Source organism: Anomaloglossus baeobatrachus, chromosome 3, assembly GCF_048569485.1.
Source record: "Anomaloglossus baeobatrachus isolate aAnoBae1 chromosome 3, aAnoBae1.hap1, whole genome shotgun sequence".
NCBI lineage: Eukaryota > Metazoa > Chordata > Amphibia > Anura > Aromobatidae > Anomaloglossus > Anomaloglossus baeobatrachus.
Genome location: NC_134355.1, coordinates 484,331,071 through 484,356,706, shown reverse-complemented (window position 1 = coordinate 484,356,706; position 25,636 = coordinate 484,331,071). Strand labels below are relative to the sequence as shown.

The 25,636-nt window shown below is 43.5% G+C and overlaps 1 protein-coding gene across 1 annotated transcript in view; it reads left to right on the top strand.

The window, feature by feature from the left end:
- The window catches only part of FNDC3B (fibronectin type III domain containing 3B), a 538,015-nt gene that overhangs the window by 160,486 nt on the left and 351,893 nt on the right, over positions 1–25,636 (top strand). The gene's annotated exons all lie outside the window — the stretch shown is intronic.

The following is a 25,636-nucleotide window of genomic DNA, read 5'->3' as shown; positions in this document are numbered from 1 at the left end:
AAAGCTGCCCTGTGCGATCATAGCCTTAAAGCTGCCCTGTGCGATCATAGCCTTAAAGCTGCCCTGTGCGATCATAGCCTTAAAGCTGCCCTGTGCGATCATAGCCTTAAAGCTGCCCTGTGCGATCATAGCCTTAAAGCTGCCCTGTGCGATCATAGCCTTAAAGCTGCCCTGTGCGATCATAGCCTTAAAGCTGCCCTGTGCGATCATAGCCTTCAAGATGCCCTGTGCGGACATAGCCTCACAGCAGTCATAGGCTTGGTTCTGATGCTGCAGCCAGTAGCAGATCACACGACTCGACTTTTCCTTGTTTTCCTTTTTGCGAGGATAACATTGTTCCGTTACTGGCTGTAAGTAATTTCTCTGAGATTTGGCAGCTCTTTTGCTGCGTTGAGCAACAACCAGCACAGTATGAAACTAAAGGAAAAAAATGAAACCTTAAAATCAGAAAAAAAAATATTTATTAAAAGCAAATGAGGATTCTGTTAATGTCCAGATGTGCGGATTCTAATCCTCTTATTTTTATATTTTTTATATCTTCACAGTTACCTGTCAGATCTGTTTTCACAGAACTACTGATTTAGTCAGAATGGTATTTATTTTATTCCATTCTTGATGTGTGGTTTGACACCTTCAAATGTATTGCTCAGGTTCACACAGAGGATGAGATCCATCAATGGTTTCACATCCGTTCTCTTATAAATACATTCAGTGGTGTTCTGCATCATAATTGTGAAGTTCCTGCACCGTTTTTATTTTTTACTTGTTCAATTATATTTAGAAAAGTGATTAAGCTGCCTCAAGCATGACTCAGGTCAGAAAAGCAATGAGGGGTCTGACCTGGCATAGTATTACGTCTGTGACATATTAATTAATGGGATAATCGTGCCCCATGCTGCACTAAAGGAGAGCTCGTCTTAGGCTGGGGCCACACGGGGCACTACTGCGATGCTCGCATGACACTCGGCTCACGCTGGCAGCACAGCAGGAACCGAGTGTCATGCGAGCGTGCCTACGTCTGAGGTCCGACCCTGCGAGCGGACCTCAGCTGCGGGGGGCGGGCCGGCACGGAGAAGGGGAGGGAGGGATTTCTCTCCCACTCTCCTACGTAGCTGACTATTGCCATTCTCGCTCTGCACGCACGTTACACCGGTGTACCGCGAGTGCAGTGCGATTTTTCTCTCGCCCCATTCACTTGAATGGGTGCGAGAGAAAAGGGACTCTCCTTACAATCGCAGCATGCTGCGATTGTTTTCTCGGTCCGATTAGGGCTGAGAAAATAATCGCTCATGTGCGCTGACACACAAGCTAGAATTGGTCCGAGGGGAATGCAATGTCTTATCGCACTCCACTCGCACTGATTTTCTCGCCATGTGGCTTAGTCCTTAAAGGGAATCTGTCAGCAGATTTTTGCTATGTAAACAGAGGACAGCATGCTGTAAGGGTTAAAAGAAAAAAAAAATCAACTGTGCTTCTCTTAGGCCGGGTACACACATCCGGCTTTTTGCCGGTTTGACGGATGCGGCGCACGCCAGTACAGTATGATACAGTACAGTGGCAGCGCCGCAACTTCCGGGTCACATGACAGCATGTGACCGGCGCTTGTTGCGCTGCCATTGTACTGGACACACTACTGGCGTGCGCCGCATCTGTCAAACCGGCAAAAAAATGGATATGTGTTCCCTGCCTTATCAGGGTGTGTGCAATTGTTTACGTAAACTAAAGGCTTTATTACCCTGTGATTAACATTGCAAGACTAAAAACGGGCGGGGCAGTTCAGCATGGCCCCCTGCTGTGATTGATACCTCAGTCAATGCACAATCTCTATAGAGAGCCTGGTGTGGGCTGAATCTAAATTCTTTGATTGTTTCAGAATGGCTGCAGCCAGTAATTTATGTCATACACCATAGGATTCAGAATCTCTTTGCCTACACCAAGTAAGTTACTAAAAAAAGGTGTTGTCCCATCAAGGTAAACTGTTAAATATGCAAAGTGTTTGGAATTACAAGCAACTTTGCCTTTTCCTTGCTATATAAAATCTGTTGTCAAGAATAGTTGAGAATTTTTACTTGTTGACAGCTCGTTGCTTAGCTTACCAGCCACCTGCAGTCTTATCATTGATGGCAAGGCAAATAGTGCAGTGCTTACAAGCTTTATGTTATACAGCTTGTAAGCGCTGTTCTGAAGTTAGCCAGATTTCTGGATCATACCAGCCTCAGTGCACTACGCTCCATCAGAGCTGCACACACCAAGCTGCTTCATAAAGTGCTATTGAAGGGAATTCAGTTCAGGACAGGGGGCTGATGGTAATGCCAAACTGTTCAGAAGTTCACTGGCATTTAAGAAGCTGTACGGCAGAGGAGCCGAGTGCACATTAATTCCGTATCTGATATCCAGAAATCTGATAATCTGTCATTTGTTTCCAGCTCAGAGCTGCAGTTCAGGCTATGTGCGCACAGTGCGTTTTTCGTGGCGTTTTTGCGCGTTTTTCGGGTGCGTTTTTGGCCTCAAAACTGCAGGACTTTGCTTCCCCAGCAAAGTCTGAGTTTTCATTTTTGCTGTCCGCACACATCTGTTTTTTTTCAGCTGCGTTTTTGTGGTGCCACAAAAACGCAGCATGTCAATTATTCCCGCGTTTTTCACTGCGCTTTTCATCCATTGAGTTCAATGGGATGTTGAAAGACGCAATGAGAAACGCAAATAGCTGCGTTTTGGTGCGTTTTGGTGCGTTTCTAAGACCAAAAACGCAGCTATAAACGCAGGAGGTGGGTGGTAAAGTGACGTGTACAGGAAGAGGATTCCTTCTGTCAGTATACACAGAAGCGTGAATCCTCCCGGTACCGTCACCGCCACGTCCACCTCCCGTCCTGTGCATGTCTGCTGCCGTGCGGCGCCATGTCTGGGCGGGAGGTGGAAGCGGCTGCGAAAACAAAAGTAACAGTAGAAAAAAAAAAAAAAAGTTATACTCACCTGTCTGCAGCCTCCCGGTGCTATGCCCGCTCCCATCTCCTCTCACGGTATCGCCACCCCCGCTCCGGCTGTGTGCAGACGGCCGGGAAACCACCGATGGATGCAGGACCTGGCGATGGATCACCTGATGCGGTCACCTGACGCATCAGGTGATCGTAAGTATCGCGGTGACGTGGGCGCCCGGCCGGTATCAGCGGATGCGTCAGGAGACTTCATCCCTGATTACCGGCAGCTGCTGCAGCGATCGGACAGGATCAGACTCCCGCCCCATCGCTGCAGGAGCTGCCGGTAATCAGCACATAAGTGAGTATTATTATTATTTTTTTTTTTTTTTGCACCGATGCATCAGCTGATTGTATAATCGGCTTTTATACAATCAGCTGATGTGTGATGGGATTCAGGCACTTGATCCTGACACATCATCTGATCGCTTTGCCTTCCAGCAAACCGATCAGATGATATTGGATCCGGATTGGACGGTGCGGGAACCTGACCCAGGATTACTGCGGAGGGGGGGTTCTTTATTTCAATAAAGATGGAGTCACTAATTGTGTTGTTTTATTTCTAATAAAAATATTTTTGTGTGTTGTGTTTTTTTTTTTATCTTTACTAGAAATTCATGGTGGCCATGTCTAATATTGGCGTGACACCACCATGAATTTCGGGCTTAGGGCCAGCTATACAGCTAGCCCTAACCCCATTATTACCCAGCGAGCCACCCGGCATCAGGGCAGCTGGAAGAGTTGGATACAGCGCCAGAAGATGGCGCTTCTATGAAAGCGCCATTTTCTGGGGTGGCTGCGGGACTGCAATTCACAGCGGGGGGTGCCCAGAAAGCATGGGCACCCTGCACTGTGGATTCCAATCCCCAGCTGCCTAGTTGTACCCGGCTGGACTCAAAAATTGGGCGAAGCTCACGTCATTTTTTTTTAAATTATTTCATGAAATTCATGAAATAATTTTAAAAAAAAGGGCTTCCCTATATTTTTGGTTCCCAGCCGGGTACAAATAGGCAGCTGGGGGTTGGGGGCAGCCCGTACCTGCCTGCTGTACCCGGCTAGCATACAAAAATATGGCGAAGCCCACGTCATTTTTTTTTGTTTGGGGGGGCAAAGAAATCCTGCATACAGTCCTGGAAGGAGGATGCTGAGCCTTGTAGTTCGACAGCTGCTGTCTGCTCTCCTGCATACACTATTGGATGGAGGATGCTGAGCCTTGTAGGTCTGCTCCCCCTGACTCTCCCTCAAGCATACAGTCCTGGATGGAGCATGCTGAGCCTTGTAGTTCTGCAGCTGCTGTCTGTTCTCCTGCATACACTATTGGATGGAGTATGCTGAGCCTTGTAGTTCTGCAGCTGTCTGCTCTTCTGCATACACTAGTGGAGAATGAAGAACACATTGAAGAAGGAAATGACATCAGACCTTTTTTTTTTTTGTTCACTGATAAAAAACGCATAAGGACGCAGTGAGCAAAAACGCAGCAAAAAAACGCACCAAATCGCGGCCAAACGCGTGCGTTTTTTGCCGCGTTTTTTCGACGCAGGTGCGTTTTTGTGCGTTTTTAGCGGCCAAAAACGCACAAAAACGCAGCGTCAAAAAGACGCAGTGTGCGAACCTAGTCTTATTGTGCGAATTGACAAGAACAGAGGTAAAAAAAAAAAAAAAGTTCTTGGAGTTTTTTTTGGTTATTGTTTTTGCTATAGTAATGTGGATGAGAACTCCTATCTCCTAGTGTGTACCTTGTTTTAAAGAGAATCTGTCACCAGGTTTTTGCTACCTCCTATGAGAGCAGCATAATGTAGAGACAGAGACCCTGATTCCAGAGATGTCACTTAGGCTATGTGCGCACTAGGTGTTTTTCCGCTGCGTTTTTCGGATGTGCTTTTGTGCGGTTTTGGACTCAAAACTGCATGATTTTGCTTCCCCAGCAAAGTCTGAGTTTTCATTTTTGCTATCCGCACACCACTTTTTTTTTTCTTAGCTGTGTCTTTGAGCTAAAAAAAAAAAATGGACATGTCAATTCTTTCCTGTGTTTTACTGCGTTTTTCACCCATGCAATGCATTGGAAAAACACAGCAAAACGCAGTGATCAAAAACGCAGCAAAATGCGGTAAAAACGCATGTGTTTTTCCTGTGCGTTTTTGCCGTGGGTGCGTTTGTGCGGCCAAAAACGCAGCGTCAAAAAAACGCTATGTGCGCACATAGCCTTACTGAGCTGTTTGCTGTCATTTTGATAAGATCAATGTTTTCTTTTCTGCAGATCTTGCTGTTATACAGAGCTCATGAATATGCTGGACTACCTGGCAGCACACCAAGTAGTCCTGTATTGATAATCTACTGCTGATTTAAACACTGATTTTATCAATACTACACTAAGCAGCCCAGTAAGTGACACATCGCTGGAATCTGGGTCTCTGCCCCTACATTATACTGCTCTCAGATTAGGTGGCAAAAACCTGGTGATAGATTCCCTTTAATGTCGTGGATGGAATGATGCATGAGACAGATACAATAAGTTTCCAGAAGTTTATCTTCTGTCCATTTTAATACTTCTCGAGATGAGCATTAATGAACTCCACTTTACACTGCGTCCTAGGCTTCTGGCCTTCTCGGTTTTCCAGGCTTTGAGCCCTGTATACTTGAGAAAACCAAAAATACTGGACTGTGTTGCTTGTTGACTGCTGTAGACAGTTATGAAAGTGTCCTGGCAGCCAGCAGGGTTTCCTGCTGACGTGGCTTCCCACAACGGGAGTAGAACAGAGCAGCTTCAGTGTACTGCTGAGGAGACGGTTACAGGATGAATCACCCAGCTATGAGAAGGGAGAAGTATGGAATCAGGCTGAAGCCGAGACAAAATGTTCATATACTCAAAAACAAAGAAATCCCCATTCTCAGCAAAAATAGTTGACTTTTGACTTGGTTGTGCACGTGCAGTACTCCTATTGTTTCCTTGCGGTGAGGATGATTTTTTTTTTTTAAAGGGAACCTGTCATCAGATTCATGTTGCCCCAACCACAGGCAGCATGAATCGGAGTCTGGTTACATGATTGCAGCTAGGTATATTTTGCGTTTAGACACTGCGGCTTTTTAGATTAAACCCTTTTTATTAAGCTGACACAATACTATGGCTCCGATTCATTAAGAATTTTGATTAGTCAGCGTTAAAGAGAATCTGTCAGCAGGATTTCACCCTCCGAACTATTTATATGGTCATGTAACCCATTTAAGGGCAAGTCCAGCAATACCATTACATGGCCAGTTCGGTCCTGTGTTACTGAGAAATCCGTATTTAAATGAATATGTAAATGAGGCTGAAGTGCTATCCTAGATCTGAAGCCTAGGGCACCCCAGCTTTATTTTCCAGGTCCTATAGACACTTTTTTGCTACGTGACTTCAGGCAAAGGAGTAGTCACTCAAGCAGGAGACAGTGCTGGGCGGGGAATAGAGCTGGAGTCAAATTATAGAATAGAGCTGGCCATGTAAAGGTATTACTGGATTTACAGTCATATGAAAAAGTTTGGGCACCCCTATTAATGTTAACCTTTTTTCTTTATAACAATTTGGGTTTTTGCAACAGCTATTTCAGTTTCATATATCTAATAACTGATGGACTGAGTAATATTTCTGGATTGAAATGAAGTTTATTATACTAACAGAATATGTGAAATCCGCATTTAAACAAAATTTGACCGGTGCAAAAGTATGGGCACCTCAACATTAAAAGTGGCATTATTATTTTGTAGATCCTCCTTTTGCAAAAATCACAGCCTCTAATCGCTTCCTGTAGCTTTTAATGAGTTCCTGGATCCTGGATGAAGGTATATTTGACCATTCCTGTTTAGAAAACAATTCCAGCTCAGTTACGTTTGATGGTCGTCAAGCATGAACAGCACGCTTCAAATCATCCCACAGATTTTCAATGATATTCAGGTCTGGGGACTGGGATGGCCATTCCAGAACATTGTAATTGTTCCTCTGCATGAATGCCTGAGTAGATTTGGAGCGGTGTTTTGGATCATTGTCTTGCTGAAATATCCATCCCCTGCGTGACTTCAACTTCGTCACTGATTCTTGCACATTATTGTCAAGAATCTGCTGATACTGAGTTGAATCCATGCGACCCTCAACTTTAACAAGATTCCCGGTGCCGGCATTGGCCACACAGCCCCAAAGCATGATGGAACCTCCACCAAATTTTACTGTGTGTAGTAAGTGCTTTTCTTGGAATGCCGTGTTTTTTTGCCTCCATGCATAACGCCTTTTTGTATGACCAAACAACTCAATCTTTGTTTCATCAGTCCACAAGACCTTTTTCCAAAATGTAACTGGCTTGTCCAAATGTGCTTTTGCATACCTCAGGCGACTGTTTGTAGCGTGCTTGCAGAAACTGCTTCTTTCGCATCACTCTCCCATACAGCTTCTCCTTGTGCAACGTGCGCTGTATTTTTGACCGATGCACATTTGACACCATCTGCAGCAAGATGATGCTGCAGGTCTTTGGAGGTGGTCTGTGTATTGTCCTTGACTGTTCTCACCATTCTTCTTCTCTGCCTTTCTGATATCTTTCTTGGCCTGCAACTTCTGGGCTTAACAAGAACTGTACCTGTGTTCTTCCATTTCCTTACTATGTTCCTCACAGTGGAAACTGACAGTTTAAATGTCTGACACAACTTTTTGTACCTTCCCCTTAACAACTATGTTGAATAATCTTTGTTTTCAGATCATTTGAGAGTTGTTTTGAGGAGCCCATGATGCCACTCTTCATAGGAGATTCAAATAGGAGAACAACTTGCAAGTGGCCACCTTAAATACCTTTTCTCATGATTGGATACACCTGCCTATGACGTTCAAAGCTCAATGAGGTTACAAAACCAATTTAGTGCTTTAGTAAGTCAGTAAAAAGTAGTTAGGAGTGTTCAAATCAAGAAATTGATAAGGGTGCCCATACTTTTGCACCTGTCAAATTTTGTTTAAATGCGGATTGCACATTTTCTGTTCGTACAATAAACCTCATTGCAATCCAGAAATATTACTCAGTCCATCAGTTATTAGATATATGAAACTGAAATAGCTGTTGCAAAAACCCAAATTGTTATAAAGAAAAAAGGTTAACATTAATAGGGGTGCCCAAACTTTTTCATATGACTGTATCTTTGAAAGAGCGAATCGTGCATATAAATATGAGGGGCTACTGCTAAGTCTTTGGCTTTGTCATCTTTTTTTGTTTCTATGGTAACGAATGTAACATCACATGAATGTGCCTTATGTGTCTAATATATGTTTTCAAAATTTTGTGTTTGTTGCTTATGGCAACAGTGTTCTACGCATGCGGGAAAACAAAATTGCGCAGTCTAATATGATAGTCACAGCAACTGAGAGCAGAGGAGTGATAAAATTCTTGTTTCTGCAAAGAACGTCCGCTAAGGATATTCATGGTAATATGTCGCAGACATTGGGGATCAATGCCCTTCATATTCCACAGTTAAGAACTGGGTTGCCAAATTGAAAACAGGCCACTTCAGCACCAATGATGAGGATTGTCCTGGACGACCGAGAGTGGTTGTTGTTCTGGAGATCGTCGATGCTGTGCACAACCTCATACTGGGGAATCAACGAATTTCAGCTAAAGCAATAGCAGACATCATGGGGATTTCCTGTGAACGTGTTTGTGTCATTATCCATGAACATTTGGACATGAGGAAGCTATCTGTAAAGTGGATCCCCAAATGTTTGACAACAGATCAGAGATGCATGTGAGTGAAAACATCCCGCTCCATTTGTCAGCGTTTTTTCGGACTGATAAGAACTTCCTGGATCGACTGGTCACTATGGATGAGACCTGGATTTATTTGTATGACCCTGAAAACAAAGAGCAGTCAAAAGAGTGGAGGCACAGTGGTTCTCCTCATCCAAAGAAGTCCAGGGTACAAAAATCAGCCACTAAGGTGATGGCATCTGTGTTCTGGGATTAGAAGGGCGTGCTGCTAGTGGACTACCTTCAAAAGGGTTCCACTATCAATGCAAGGTATTACATTGAACTTTTGGACCAATTGAAGGCAGCTCTGAAGGCCAAAAGGTACATCAAGATGTCCAAAGGAATCTTGTTCCTACAAGACAACGTCTCCGCTCACACTGCACAAGCGATCACGGCAAAACTGGCAGACCTAGGCTTCCAACTGGTTGACCACCTTATTCACCAGATCTAGCTCCCTCCAACTAATCTGGTTCCAAATCTGAAGAAACACCTCAAGGGTACCAAATTTGACAGTTTCTGATGCCATGGCTGCTACGGATGGTTGTTTTGAGGTAGTACCGAAATTCCTCTTTTTGCTAGGCTTACAGAACTTTAAATACCGATGTAAGAAGTGTGATGACATCAGAGTATGTAGCATAAATATAAAGTTTCATCATGCAGTACCTACCTGCACGCAACCTTAGATCCTCACAAGATCTCCTTCTCTGCTCCTCTCTTATTTCCTCTTCCCACAATCGTGTACAAGATTTCTCCCGTGCATCCCCCATACTCTGGAACGCTCTACCTCAGCACATCAGACTCTCCACTACCGTGGAAAGCTTCAAGAGGAACCTCAAGACCCACCTCTTCCAACAAGCCTACAACCTACAATAGCCCTCAGCCCAGTAGACCACTGCGCAACCAGCTCTGTCCTCACCTATTGTACCATCACCCATTCCCTGTAGACTGTGAGCCCTCGCGGGCAGGGTCCTCTCTCCTCCTATACCAGTCTGTCTTGTACTGTTAATGATTGTTGTACGTATACCCTCTTTCACTTGTAAAGCGCCATGGAATAAATGGCGCTATAATAATAAATAATAATAATAATAATAATAATAATAATAATAATAATAATCATGCTATCTCGTTTGACTTATTAGCAGCCCCCCGTAGTTACTGGGGAAGGGGTAAAGTTCTCCTTTCCCTATAAAATTGTTCGTAATTTTGGGTGCATGGCAGTATAGGTGAGAAAATATGGCTGTTTTCTTTGTTTGTGTTTTTTTTAACCTACTTTTATATCTCTTGAGCTACAGAGAGCCAAAGACTTTTTCTTAGGGAATGGCGACAAAAATGAGTGTTTTTTGCAAAATGGGAAAACATTGCTGTTATTTTGTTTCTACCGGTTTAATTTAAGCAATTCTAGAATTAAAAAAATTATATATATATATATATATATATATATATATATATATATATATATAATATATATATATATATATTATATATATATATATAATATATATATATAATATATATAATTATAATATATAATATATATATAATATATATATAATATATAAATTTATATTTATATAAAAAATTAAATGCAGCTTTTTAATGCTGGGAATTGTTGGGACACCATGGCAGTCGCCCTTTCAAAATCGCATTCTGCAGATCATCCCTAGGCCACTTAGATGTAAAATCTGAAAAGACATGTGACCAATACAACATTAGTATATTCTTTAAGGCCTGAGATTTAGGCTATGTTCGCACGTTGCGGTTTTTCTTGCGTTTTGGTTGCGTTTTAAACTGCACTGTATCTTTGACAAAATGCATGCGCTGGCTTCCCCAGCAAAGTCTATGATAAATCAGAAATTTCCATCCACATATTGCTTTTTTCTTTAGGCAGCGTTTTATTTGACAAATATTTGTCAACATCGTTGCATAAAAAAAACCAGCATGTCACTGCTTCATTGCGTTTTGGTTGCATTTTCCACCCATTGAAATGAATGAGGTGTGTCAAAACGCAACCAAAATGTTTAACTGTGCATTTTGGATCCGTTCTTGTCAACAAAAACGCAGGTCTCTATCTCTCTCTGTCTCGGTCTCTCTCTGTCTCGCTGTCGGTCTCGGTCTCTCTCTGTGTCGGTCTCGGTCTCTCTCTGTGTCGGTCTCGGTCTCTCTCTGTGTCGGTCTCGGTCTCTCTCTGTGTCGGTCTCGGTCTCTCACTGTGCCGGTCTCGGTCTCTCTCTGTGCCGGTCTCTCTCTGTGCCGGTCTCGGTCTCTCTCTGTGCCGGTCTCGGTCTCTCTCTGTGCCGGTCTCGGTCTCTCTCTGTGCCGGTCTCGGTCTCTCTCTGTGCCGGTCTCGGTCTCTCCCCCTCTCTGTCTTACTCATCGATCACCGGGACAGCTGTCGCGCTGATCCGGCGACCTCTCCTGCTTCTGAAAGTGCCTGCTGCTCATTAGGCTCATCTCATATTCACTACTTCCCCCGCCCACCGGCGACTATGTTGGTTGCAGTCAGACACGCCCCCAAACTGAGTGACAGCTGTCAGACTGCAACCAATGACAGCCACCGGTGGGCGGGTCTATATTGTGTAGTACACTAAATTTAAAAAAAAAACGCCGTGCGGTCCCCCCTCAATTTTGATATCCAGCCAAGATAAAGCTACTCAGCTGAGGGCTGGTATTTTATTTATTTTTTTAAATCAAGTTAATTTTTATTTATCAACTAAATTACAGTCAGAAACAAAAACACACAAATTATATAACAGTGCACCTGTAGTCCAATGCCCTACTCATAACCGAGATTAACCCAATATTGTTAGCAACCCAATGCGTTCCAGCAGCATGCAAGTCACCCCACTCCAGTAGATTTATCATCAGGATATGAGAAGAAGAACCTGGTCTCCTGCACTATCTTGCAGCAGTACCGAGGAGGGAAGACCTGGAGAGGGCTGGTATTCCCAGACTGGTGAGGCCTATCATTTTTAGGCTGCCCCCCAGCCAAAAAATATCAGCCAGTAGCCGCCTGGAATTGCCGCATCCTTTAGATGCGACAATCCCGGGACCTTACCCGGCTCATCTTGATTTCCCTGGTGTGGTGGCAATCTGGGTAATAAGGAGTTAATAGCAGCCCATACCTGCCACTAAGTCCTAGGTTAATTATGGCAGGCGTCTGAGACACCCCCCATGATTAATCTGTAAGTGAAAGTAAATAAACACATACACCAAAAACACCCTCTTTCACCACTTTACTAACTGCCAAACACCCCTCCAGGTCCGACGTAATCCACACGAGGTCCCATGACGCTTCCAGCACTGCTGCATCTGACACTCACAGCGAGAGGCCAAAGAGCACAACCGCTGTCTGTGAGCTCCATGCAGCAACTGAAGTGAGTTGTGCTATCAGCGGTGATATCACTCAGGTTACCCGCGGCCACAGCTGGAGTCCTCCATCTGTGACAGCAAGTCGCCCAAGTGACTGACGTGAGCCGTGCGATCAGCGGGATGTCACTCAGGTGATTTCCGGTCACATCTGGAGTCCTTCACCTGTGACCGCAAATCAGGCCGTGACACAGAGACAGAGCTGCGCGCTGAGAATGAACTCGGGTGAAGTTCTGACGTCACAGCTGCAGGCCCTGCACTACTGCCTGTCTCACAGCACTGACGTCAGAGGTTTACCCGAGTTCATGACAGCACACAAAGCTGTGATGTCACAGCTGAGGGCCCTGCACTATTGCCTTTGTCGTGGCACTGACCTCAGAGGTTGACTGGAGTTCATTCTCATCGCATGGCTCTGTCTCTGTCTACTGTCAGAGGGCAGTCATGCCATCTATTCTTTCTATGTACTGTAGCTGTCTATCAAATCCTATCCTATTATATTTTATTTCTCCTTTAAAAGCGCACTGTCCAAAACGCAGCCCGAACGCAGTGAAAACGCATTCGTTTTTACCGTGTTTTTTTTTTTTTTCTTTTTCAAATGCACTGTTAACATTCGGCAAGAGTATTCCAGAGGGTGCATTTTTGTTGTCAAACCAGAACGCAGCATGCGGATATAGCCTTAGGCTGATTTTAAACTATTCGTTAAATTAGCAGGAAAACCTTTAGTCCGTTTGTATTGCTGAACGTTCAGTAGCTGTTGCACATGTCAGTTCTGCTGGTTTATTTACGTTGATGAGGTCTTTGGTATGTTGGGATCTTTGGTTGGCTTAATCTTTTTTGATGTTGCTTTGTTTGTTTGACCTGTGACATGTGGGTCAAAGCTTCTTTGCTTTACAGCCCCATTAACTATATTGTGAGAAGTGTTTACATCCTTGTGGCTGGCCGCTGACTGGTAGCCTCTTGTAGAACTCCCTTCCAACCTAAAGAGCTACTGTCTGTGGTGACTTCGCTTATGACCTTCTCCTGTCTGAGTCACTATGTAACTGGGACACGCTGAGTCACTATAATGGCATATTGGGGATAAAAATATATCAGTAACATCAGATCTCGTTAACATTTCATATATCAGTGACTACCATCCTGTATATATGTAGATTTAAATGTCCAAATGTCCTTCAGTGAGGAAAAGAAGAGGAACTGTAGAACCATCTACTGGGATAAGTTATTGTTGACCCTTTAATCAGCCTTAGGCTATGTGCGCACGTTGCGTAAATTCATGCAGTTACGCTGCGCTTTGCAGCGCAGCGTAACTGCATGCGTCCTGCGTCCCCTGCACAATCTATGGAGATTGTGCAGGGGCCGTGCGCACGTGGCGTCTCAGAGCGCAGCGCTTCGGCTACTGCCGAAGCGCTGCGCAAAAAGAAATGACATGTCACTTCTTTCCTGCGCTTTGCCGGCAGCTCCTGCTCTGTCTATGGCAGGAGCTGCAGGCAGAGCGCATGGAATCGGGTTCACTACGGACATTTCTGCAGCGATCTAAAGCGCACATGTGCTCTTCAGATCGCTGCAGAAATTTCTGCAGGCTAGTACGCAACGTGCGCACATAGCCTTACCGCGTGACTTGTGGATAAGAAGCAAAACCAGATGCCTCATTTGCTGACACGTGTTTTGGAGTGTTGGCCCCTCATCAGCGCAAAGCAGAAGGAAAGGTTTGGCTGAATGATGGGCTCCTTGTGGAGAGTGCCAAGTCGGCGTCAACTAGGCCTATAGGTTGCACAATGCTGCTTTTGGAATTTTAAGTATGTATAGATTAAGGAAGAAAAGCACTCATGTGAGCAAGACTCCTATCACATGAGACAACTGTCAAACTGAAGTGGACGGGAATGCAATTGCAAGTTACTAGGCAGGCATGGTATGAAATGTTAATGGCCCCTGAAGAAAGAGTTAAATGTCAGAAATGTCAGCAGTGCAAGAAGACCAATAAGTGCGAAGACATTGGGTGAAAGTGTATTATCACATGTAACATTCCGAGAACTGATGATTTGATTTTAAGTGAAAGCAGGATGAGTCCGTACTACTTTAGGTATTGTTTAAAGCACCACGCCAGCATTTTTTTATTGCACTGCTGGAGTGGTGCTTTAAATCTAAGTCCATTGTCTTGTACTCACCACCTGCCATCTTCATCGTCGCTCCAGGTGGTCTCCTTTGATTTGTGACCTGCTGACAGATTCAGTGTTTCACAGAGCGCGCTGGAGGTCAGAACTCAATACAGCTCTATGAGAGCTTTGTTCTGGCTTTAGCTCTCATAGATTTGCATTGAGACCTTGTCACTGAACATCTCATTCCAGCCAGTTAGATGTTATGGGCAAAAGATGGCACTACGGGACCAGAGTGACGCCGAAAAAGGATGAAGCCGCCGGAAGGTGTGTATATTACAGGGGCAGGGGACTTAGATTTAAAGCACTACTCCAATGCCGGAAAAAAAAATGCTGGAGTGGTGCTTTTTCTTTTTGTTGAAGGGCAAGAGAATAAAATATAATGAAATTTTCAAAAAGTAGTTTTTTGACATTTAATGATTGATAATATAATATATTCCTAAACAGAATGCAGATGGCCTCTCTTAGTAACAGTCAAGATGACAATGAAACAGGTTGTCGACTATTTCAGGGGGGGAGAGGGGGATTGCAGGGGGGTGGGGTGTATCTGACTCTTAATGTTAACAATTTGAGGGTCTACGGTACACAATACACAGTTGGTAGTGAACACCAACCTCTCTATTCTGGACACTAGTCCTATGTAATATTTCGCACACACTTGCTAATGTTATTTTTAAGCAGTCAGACGTTTCCAGCCCGGGGCTCTGCATAGGCCTCACCATCACAAAGTGGCTTTTATCACTAGGATCCTACTTAGAGTAATTTGTATTTCCTTATTCATTGCTATTTGACCCAGCCAGGAATGTAAGACTGAATGAGTGTGAAATAGAGATGCGGATTCTCTTAAAGGCATTCCTTTCATCCCATAAGCCTGAACCTTAAAAGACCTTTTGTAAAGAACTTATTCGTTTTCACCATTGGTAAGGGCATCTTAAAGAGAGATTGTAAATTACCGGGATCTTTGTTTTTAGCTCTTGCAGGTAAATAATATTACAGAGAATGCTCTTGTGAAACTTGAGGTGGTCTGTGCTGCTGCGTGATCAACGGAAAAAGACTTATTGTCTAGTGAAATCACACTGATTAGGATCAAAGTAAAAGCGCCTGATATCTGTATATAGTGGAGAGTACCTACACATGGCAGCTATAAGTCCCCTTACCTGGCAGCCAGACTGGCTTGCAAAGTCTCCTTAAGGAGAATAGTGTTCCCCCGTGGTCCCCACATAGCTTTCTGATGAGCCAGATCAGACACCCCATACTTTGCACTGAGTAGGGGCAAGCACCCCGAAACACCGTGTCTGCAAATTGGGATTCTGATCTGGCTTATATATCCTGAGTCATATTGCAAAGGATTGTTGAAAATCCACTTGTGACTTTTAGGATCGCTACTTCCAATAGGTGGCGCTGTGCTAGTTTGTCTCCTTTACTGTAGAGACAATTTACACATTGAGGGGAAGTCTGGTGCCCTGGGGATGAACATTTCTGCACAATCCCTTGTATTTTACTGCTGGTATGTTCCACACTAATTGATATAAGTATTGGGATTCACCTCCTAATCATGTGATTCAGATTTTTCATTCAGCCCCATTGGCACAGGTATATTACATCCAGGCCCTTGCCGCGCTGTCTGCCTATACTAACAGTTGTTTATTATATCGTAAGACTCTGTGGGGTACTTTGTACACAGATACATCGCTAGCGATGCCAAGCGCGATAGTACCTGCGCCCGTCGCACATGCGATATCTTGTGATAGCTGCCGTAGCGAACATTATCGCTATGGCAGCTTTACATGCACATACCTGCCCTGCGACATCGCTCTGGCCGGCGACCCGCCTCCTTCCTAAGGGGGCGGGTCGTGCGGCGTCACAGCGACGTCAAACGGCAGCCGTCCAATAGAAGCGGAGGGGCGGAGATGAGCGGGACGTAAACATCCCGCCCACCTCCTTCCTTCCGCATAGCTGGTGGAGGCAGGTAAGGAGATGTTCCTCGCTCCTGCGGCTTCACACACAGTGATGTGTGCTGCCGCAGGAACGAGGAACAACATTGTATCTCCTATTGGTGCGACATTATGAAAATGTCCGACACTACACAGATCACCGATTTACGACGCTTTTGCGATTGTTTATCGGTGCATCTAGGCTTTACACGTTGCGACATCGTTATTGGCGCCGGATGTGCGTCATTTTCGATTTGACCCTGACAATATCGCAGTAGCGATGTCGCAGCGTGCAAAGTACCCCTATGAATCAAGCCTAATGAGATTTATGAAGTTAATATAGTTTTTAGCAGTTTTTTGGCACCAGTGCATTTCATACCTATATGACTACAAAAAAATTGAGATTTATGGAGTCTTACGATATAAAAACAATCTAAAAATAATTTGCCCCATAGTGGGATGGGAGGGAGGCTGGAGAGAGGGGGTGGTTTCGGCCATCTCCCTGGACGCATGATGTCAACGGCTTTTCCTGTAATAGGAGAGGTTGTGTCACCCAGGCTATATATAAAAGTAATATGGTGGAAGATCCACACGTAAATGGAGCACCGTAAGACAAATGATGCCCATAATTTTAGAAATAAATGCACAGGTGAGCATGTGGTGCATGGGGCATTGGCTGGTTGAAGTGCGTATGTTCCCTCTAGGAACATAGTGCGGATGGCAGGCAATAAACAGTGAGCATGCACTAATTAAACTTCTACTGGCACTAGTGCAGAATACTACAGGCATGTGTCGCGGGCGGAGGAGGGGACGCTGCGCTCTCCCACTGCTCGGGTCCGGCTGCCGCTGCGGCCTCTGTCGCTCGGTGGCTCGAGCGATGGACCGGATCCCGGGGACTCGAGCGGCGCTCCTCGCCCGTGAGTGAAAAGGGGATTGGTTTTGGGGATTTATTGTTGTCCGTGATGCCACCCACGGTTGTGGTGATTGTGTGGACACCACCGCTGCTCTGTATGGGGATCCCGGGAGCGGTGACAGGGAGCAGCAAAGTTGTTGGTTCTCCCCTCCGTGGGTAGGGGTGGTTGTCCCGGGGCCCAGTGATGAGGTGGGTGATGAGGGATGGCGGGGCCGGTGCAGGGCTTGGTGGGGTGCAGGGACGCGGGGGCAACGCTGTGCCTCACGGCACTGTGGTACTCACTCAGCCTGAGACGGGGACACAGTTCTCTGTAAAACACACGGCTGGAAAGACGGTTCCCACGGACGGCTGCTGTTGCTTTTCCCCAGTAGTTGACGGTGGCGGTCCCTTTTCCTGCACCTAAGTCTATGTTGGTAGCGATGGGTTCCCACCGGTAACCCGCTCCCCGGCTTGCATATGGGCCGGAGGAGCCCCTCTTTGCCCGCAGGCGCTGGCCCTGAGAAACTGGTGCCTTGGCGGTGTCTCTCTCTAACGGTTGGACTGTTGCCTTCAATTGGGACTTGGTTGTTGGGAGACCCAGAGGTCCCCTTCACTGACTGATTTGGCAAATTCACGGCGACTCCCAGCCTTGCCGGGATCCAAAAGGCCCCTGCCAATGGTGCTGGCTTCACTTTGTATACCGCTCCGGTACCGCCGGGCCACCACCCGTCCACGGTCCTTTCGGCAAACTCCGATCAGCCGCTCCTGCAGACGGTCACCGCCGTCTGCTGACCTTGCTCTCTCAGTCCGGGGCACACACCCGGACCAACTTCAGGCTTTCTCAGCTGTCACTTTCTCTTCCACTTTTACTCCTCTCCTTTGCTCCTCTACCACTTCACTCTTACTTCCACTTCAGCTCTCGCTAAACTCTCACTTCTCACTTCAACTTCAGCTCTCTCTAAACTCTCACTTCTCACTGCCTGGTTTTCCCGCCTCCAGGGCTGTGAACTCCTCGGTGGGCGGAGCCAACCGCCTGGCCCACCCCCTGGTGTGGACACCAGCCCCTGGAGGAAGGCAACAAGGATTTCTAGTGTAGCTTTGGTGTACCTATCTGGGGTGTAGGGTGTGGTGGTGTCATGACCTGTGACCCCTGGCTTGCCCAGGGCGTCACACATGCGGGGGACGCAGAGTTGTTAGGCATCCCACGCATGCCTGTAAATTGTTAGGGCAGGTACAGAGCAAAGAAATGCAATCCGTTTCAAGCGAAAAAAGGCTCTTAATCATGACACATGATGCGCTTGAAACGCATTGACATTTCTTTGCTCTATACCTGCCCTAACAATTTTTGTTATGGGCTTTTTAATTATGTTTCAATAAAAATTTTACATTTTATTTGCTGGTTCTGGATTTTTTCACCTTTTCTAATTTTGTTCTTTACCTGCACATTGTCCATGCACCACTAATAAATAAATATATATATATATATATATATATATATATATATATATATATATATATATATATATATTATAATATAATATATATATATATTATAATATAATATATATATATATTATAATATAATATATATATATATTATAATATAATATATATATATATTATAATATAATATATATATATATTATAATATAATATATATTATAATATATATATTATAATATAATATATATATATATATTATATTATAATATATATATATATAATATTATAATATAATATATATATATATATATATATATATATATATATATATATATATTATATTATAATATAATATAATATATATATATTATTATAATATAATATAATACATATATATATATATATATATATATATATATATATATATATATATATATATATATATATATATATATATATATATAATTGCCTCTGTCTGTCTGTCTGTCTTGCTCCAAAATTGTGTCCTTGTGTATATATATAATGTATATATATTATAATATACAGAGGATGCACTGTAATAGAGGATATAGTGTGGACATGTATATACAGTTTGGTGCTGTGTATGAGTCGGAAACAGGAGCCGGAAGACAGACACTCAGAGATCATACTCCATGACCGCTGGCAGCTTTGAAGCTCAAATCTGGCGCCCTCTGCTGGGACTTCTTGTTCGTACTGCGCATGGCAGCCTATTTAGCGCATGCGCAGTAGAATCCTCATGAGTCAAAGAGGGCAGGCTTGCAGCACCTGACGTCATGGACTCTCCTGGCCTCCTTTGCTTCATGGCGCTGCAGCGTTGGCTGGAGTGGGACCCGCCAGGTGAAGAGATGGGAGGGCCCGGGGGCGGAGTGGGGCCCGGAGATTTTAATATAATGTGTAAAGTACTTACCCCGCGGCCCAGGCCCCCCTCTTCACCAGGACCCAAACAGTAGTAAGGGTTTTTAATGCCTTAATGGCAGCCCTGCAAACAAGACTGCCCCATATCAAGAAGGAAGGTTCATATATGCATGCTTGGACGAGTTTCATATGGATTAACTTAACAGTTTGTACAAAACCCAGACCTCAACCCCACTGACTAACTTTTGTATGAATAAGAATAGAGATTTTAAGCCAGGCCTTCTCATCCACCATCCATGCCTGACTTTACAAGTGCTCTTTTGGGTCAATGGACAAAATTGCCACAGATACTTAAAGTGCACAAATCACCAGGATTTTCCTATATGACCTAAACCACTGCTATACTGGCACTATCATGCTGATTCTATATATTCCTTTTAGTTGTCAGCTAGGATTTATAGGTTTTGAAACACAAGCAAGTAAAGTTTGAAAAATTGAGCAGCTTTTTGAGTGCAGCAGCTGCGGATCAGCTGATAACTGGGGTGGGTATTCATAGTGATTCCTGCCCCCCTGCCTGTTGTTCCTCCCCTTGTTAATTATGCAAATTTTATTATAGAATCGTTTTACTAACTGATTAGAAGGACCTATGGTGATGTCATACCCATGTGACAAGAAGGGGTGGGGCCTCAGCCAACAGAAAAATAATGTTGCTGCCTGGTATCGGCTATGTTGGCTGAGGCCCCGCCCCTTCTGGTCACATGGGTATGACATCAGCACATGTCCTTCTAGTCAATTACTAAACAATTGTACAATAGAATTAGCATCAATAACTGGGAAAATGGACAGGCAGAGGGGCAGGAGTCACCCCAGCGGTTAGCTGCTCGGTAGCTGCTGTCATTCAGTAAGCTGTACATTTTACAAACTTAACTTGCTTGTGTTTCAAAACCTATAAATCCTAGCTGACATCTAAAGGTATGCAGAGAATCAGCATGTTAGTGCCAGTATAACACTGGCTTTAGGTTATATAGGAAAATCCTGGTAATCGTTGCATTTGAAGTCTTGTAGAAATCCCTCACAGAAGAGTGTAAGCTTTTGTTGCTGCAAATGGAGGACCAACTCTATATTGATGCCTATGGCTTTAGAATGAGATGTCAGAAGTGATTCTGTAGGTGTGATGTCCCAGGACATTTTTTTTTTTGTGTTTTATATATACCTGTTATATGTTCACGATGCTCAGCTGAAAATATAGTCTATACTTCTTTTTTTTTTTTTTAATATTTCTGCATTCTTTTTGACATTTTCATAAAATTAACATTTAAGCAGGGAAGGATTCTGTGTTTTCTGTTATTTGTGTGTTTTTTTTTTTTGTTTTTTTTATTGGAATGTCCTGTTTACATTTTCCCATCCAGAGCTGTTTCTTTCTATTTTCATTTTCCAATTGCATCTCTCTTACTTCATTATTGTGGTTTGGTTTATTTTGTTTTGAGAGTACATGTCAGTGCTCAGACCTGGCCGCTCACCATATTGATGACAGTTGTAATTCTTTGTTTACCTGTGGAAGAAGTATCTGAGCTGCGTTGCATTATGTGGGATAGAAAATGGGCTTTGTTTCTACTTTCTTTATAAACAAGAATATTTCAGTCGGAGTTGAACTGGAGCTGTAACAAGGCTGATACATTGCCTTGTGCCATATACAGAACCTAAAGGGATGCTGCATCAAACAGGGATTTAAAGAGGGATCGGGATTTATTCACCAATAAATAAGCATTTTCTATTTATTAAAACTCGCTGCTGTTTCGGCGCTCCCTGCTGATGTCAGTGATTGTCTTTAAAAGGTAAGTAATATGTTTTTGTTTTGTTTTTTTTGTTTTTTTGTAGTTTTTATATTGCTGCAGTATTCTATTTGATATTGCGTATATTCCCTCTAACAATTTTCTGTTTATCACTGACAAATCCTTTACGCCTTGTACTAAGCAGGGCTGGGTCTGTCCTTATTGCCTTTAGTGCTTCATTAAAAATAATTTAAAAAAACGCACCATAAAAACTGTCCCATTGGGAAAACCTATTCAGTCATTACTAGCGATGAGCGAACCGAGGTTCGGTGTTCGTACTGAACACAAAGTTTGCGTGCTTTACATATGAACACCACTCGCGTGAGTATCGCTGTGTGCACTCCCCCACTCAAAAACCCAAACCTGCCACCGGAAGGGATTTGTTTATGGCTGGCTGCATGTGGGCAGAGACCTGAACTGCCCAATTAGTGACTTTCATTGGATTTCCGGTCAAGTCCTGGTCCCAAACAAAGTTTTATCTAAAGTCTGGCTGAACTGAACTTCCACGGGTGCCCTCATCTCTAGTCATAACCTGATTGCGATCCGTTGACTACTTCCTCCTGCTTTTCTATGGAAAACTATTGGAAGTTCCATATTTCTTCTGCAGCAATGCAGGTAACCACCTTTTTATGAAATCCATATTCTCTAATAAGGAATATAGGTAATTGCAGTCTTTTAGAGTCCGTGTCTGTTTAATAGAGATCCCAGCCTTGCTGTCTCCATATAATGGAGACCTGTTATGCATAGCTCCCTAGTGTCCTGGATCCAGCAGGACTGTCCTGATTTGGGGAGAGCTGTGCCAGGAGGTCAGGTTAGTGCCCCAACTTCCACACTGTGTGATATCTCTCCTGCAGTTTTTACTGCTCTATAGAGCCTCCTCTCTGGACTATAAAAGCAGCATCTCTCTGCGCTCTACATATTTTCATTCAGTCAACCCCTTCACTCTCCATGTTTTCACCTTCTTGATCAGGCCAAATTTTTCAATTCTAACCAGTGTCCCTTTATGATGTAATACCTCTGGAACATCTCAACGGATCCCAGTGATTCTCAGACACTTTTTTTTATGGCACATTATACTTTCATGGTGGTAAATGTAGAATTTTATATTTGTTGAATTTGTGAAAATATTGGAAATGCAGTGAAATTTAGCAATTTTCAAAGTTTTTATTTTTATGCCCTTAAAACAGAGTATGTCACACAAAATAGTTAATAAATAACATTTACCACATCTACTTTTACTTTCATTTCTTTCGTTAAGTTAGAAGGGTTAAAAGTTTAAAAAAAAAAAAAGCTATCCCTCAAAGTTCTTAAAAGAATTCAATACGTTACAGTAATGATCCCTTTAGGTGCTTCACAGGAATTTAAGCAATGTGGAAGGAAAGAATGAAAAATGTACTTTTTCCCACAAAAATGTTGCTTTAGCCCCAAATTTCTCATTTTAACAAGGGCAACAGGAAAAGATGGACCATACAATTTGTTGTCCAATTTCTAGAGTACGCAGAGAAATCATATGTGGTGGAAAACTACTGAGTGAGAGTGAAAGAGCTCCATTTGAGGGGGGTCCCAATGTTTAGGTACATTAGGGACTATGTAAATGCAGTCCGCAAGCTATTCTAGAAAAATCTTCTCCGCAAAAGTCACTCTCGAGCTCTACCGTGTGGCCAAACAGTATTGTACGAAGAGGATGGAGACAGATGAGTGAATAAAAACATAGATTTTTATTACAGACTAAAATCTGTGTGTGTGTTTTAAACTTTACTGGGTTAGTACAGCCGAGATCTAAATATGCGCATGCGCTGCCATTGTGCCATTCTTCAGAAGACTGTCAGGAGATCAATCTACGCAAGCACCAACCGTGTCTAGAAAATATATACCGTAATTGCAATGCTGCTCAGATACTACCCACATTCCTGCCTGACATTTTTTCCAATTCACATTGACCAATACCGCTAGTGATTTAAAGGGAATCTGTCACCACATTTGACCTATCTAAACTATTAATATGGGCATTCAGTTTATAGAAGGCTGAAAAAAAGCCATATCAGTCTGCCTCATATCAGTTTCCTTGTTGTGGATAAATTATTTTTTATCACTTTATGTAAATGAGCTCTTCCAGGCTATGGCGCGGATGCTGCCTGGAAGATAACTCCGCCTCCAGAGATTATTTTAAATAAAAGAGGCTTCCGAGAGAAAACAGTGTTTCATAGCTACACAGGTTGAAAAAAGACCTAGGTTTATAAAGTCAAACCTTTTTCCATCAATTATACATTTTTTTTCACTAAATTATCTATAACCTTCATCCAGCCCCTTTTTTAAAAGTTGTTAGTGTCAGCCATTATTACCTCTTGTGGTAGGGCATTCCACATACTCTACCTTTAGAAACCCTATCCTATTTAGCTGCCAGAATCTCCTTTCTTCCACTTGTAGTGAGTGCCCCCTGGTCCTTGGTATGGTCTTTGGAAGGAATAAGTCATGTGCCAGTCCTTTGTATTGACCACACATTTATACAAATAAATGAGATCTCCTCTGAGATGTCTTTTTCTAAGCTAAACAAGCCTAACTTTTCCAACCTCTCACCATTTAGAAGGCCTTCCATTACTTGTGCTAATTTAGTTACCCGCCTTTGAACTGACTCTATCCTCTGAAAAGCCTTTTAAAAATGGGTAGCCCAAAACTAGATCCCATATTCTAGATGTGGCCTTAGAAGTGATTTATAGAGGTGTAATAATAAGTTGGAATCATGGAATTTTTTCTCTTTTTATACACCCTAAAATCTTATTTGCTTTTGCAGCTGCTGTTTGACATTAAAGGGAACCTGTCACCAGATTTGTACCTATTAAACTAAAAGAATCACCTTCTGTATCTCCTGGGCTGCATTCTATGAAGGTGCACCTTCGCCCTGACTCCCCTTCCAGATCCCAAAAATAACTTAAGAAAACTTGGCCGTTAGGTATGCTAATTACCTGTGTTGGCCAGATGGGCGGGCTCATTTTCTGCCCCCCCCGCCGCTGATCACAGTCCTCGTTTCTTGATTGACGGGATGACATCTCCGTCGTCATCCTCGTCGCATTTTCAAATCTCGTGCCTGTGCAGTTAGGTCAGCTCGCGCAGGCGCAGTTCGCTCTGCCATATTGCGTGCAGAGCAGAAAACATAGCTGACCTCGCTCGCGCCAGTGAGCTAAATGAGCAGGTGCGAGATTATGGACGGTTACGAGCATGGTGCTGGTGAGGTCATGCACAGCGCCGACCTCACCAGCGCCATGCTCGTACCTGCCCATAATCTCGCACCTGCGCATTTAACTCACCGGCGCGAGCGAGTTATTTTTGGGGTCTGGAAGGGGAGTCAGGGCCAAGGTGCACCTTCATAGATTGCAGCCCAGAAGATACAGAAGGTGATTCTTTTAGTTTAATAGGGAAAAATCTGGTGACTGGTTCCCTTTAAGTACTGCTGCTCAGCTGACTTGTAATAAGAATACCCAACATTTAACCTCATTTGCCAAGTGTTTTTCCACTCAGACATCTTATCTAGATTGTTTTGTAATACTGTACTGTCAAGGTCCGTTTTTAATATCTTTCATAGTGTAGTGTCATCAGGAAAGACTGAAACTTTACTCTCAGTCCCATCCACAAGGTAAATAGGGATTACAAAATAGATCCTAGCACAGATGCTTGCGGTACCCCACTGCTGACCATATCCCATTTACAGAATGTACCATTTACGGTGACCCTTTGCTACCTGTCTTTTAGCCAGTTCCTTACCCATCTACTTTTAGTTTCCCCTAGTCCCTATTCCTGGAGTTGCAGTATAAAGCTGTACAGTATAAAATGCTTTTGCAAAGTCCAGATAAATCACATCAGCTGCATTACCAACATCCAGATTTGCACTTACCTCCTCATAGAAACTCGATATGTTAGACTCGACTTATCTTTCATGAATCCATGCTGGTTGCTAGCTACCGTATTATAATACTCTCTGCAATAGATTTCTGCATGTCGACTCTTATAATGCCCTCAAAACCTTAGCACACTTTTGTTGTCAGACATGCTGGATGGTAGTTGCCAGAATCCACCCTCTGATTTTTCTTACATATCGGTACCACGTCAGCCATCCTCCAATCCTTTGGCACCAACCCTGCTACAAGGGAGTATAAGCAGATGAAAAACAGCGGTCTGTCAATTCCTGAGCTCAATTACCTCAATATCTGTGGATGAATGGCATCTGGCCCAGGTAATTTGTCGATGTTTTTAATTTGCTCAGACGCAGGTGTACTTCTTCTTATATTAAACTAGTTATATCAGTTGGTGAACTTTGATTTTTGCCTTGTTGAATAATCCCTAGAACAGTCTGTTCATTGTTGAGCATGGATGAAAAGTGCCGATTTAATATCTCAGTGTTTGCTTTGTCCCCTTTTTAA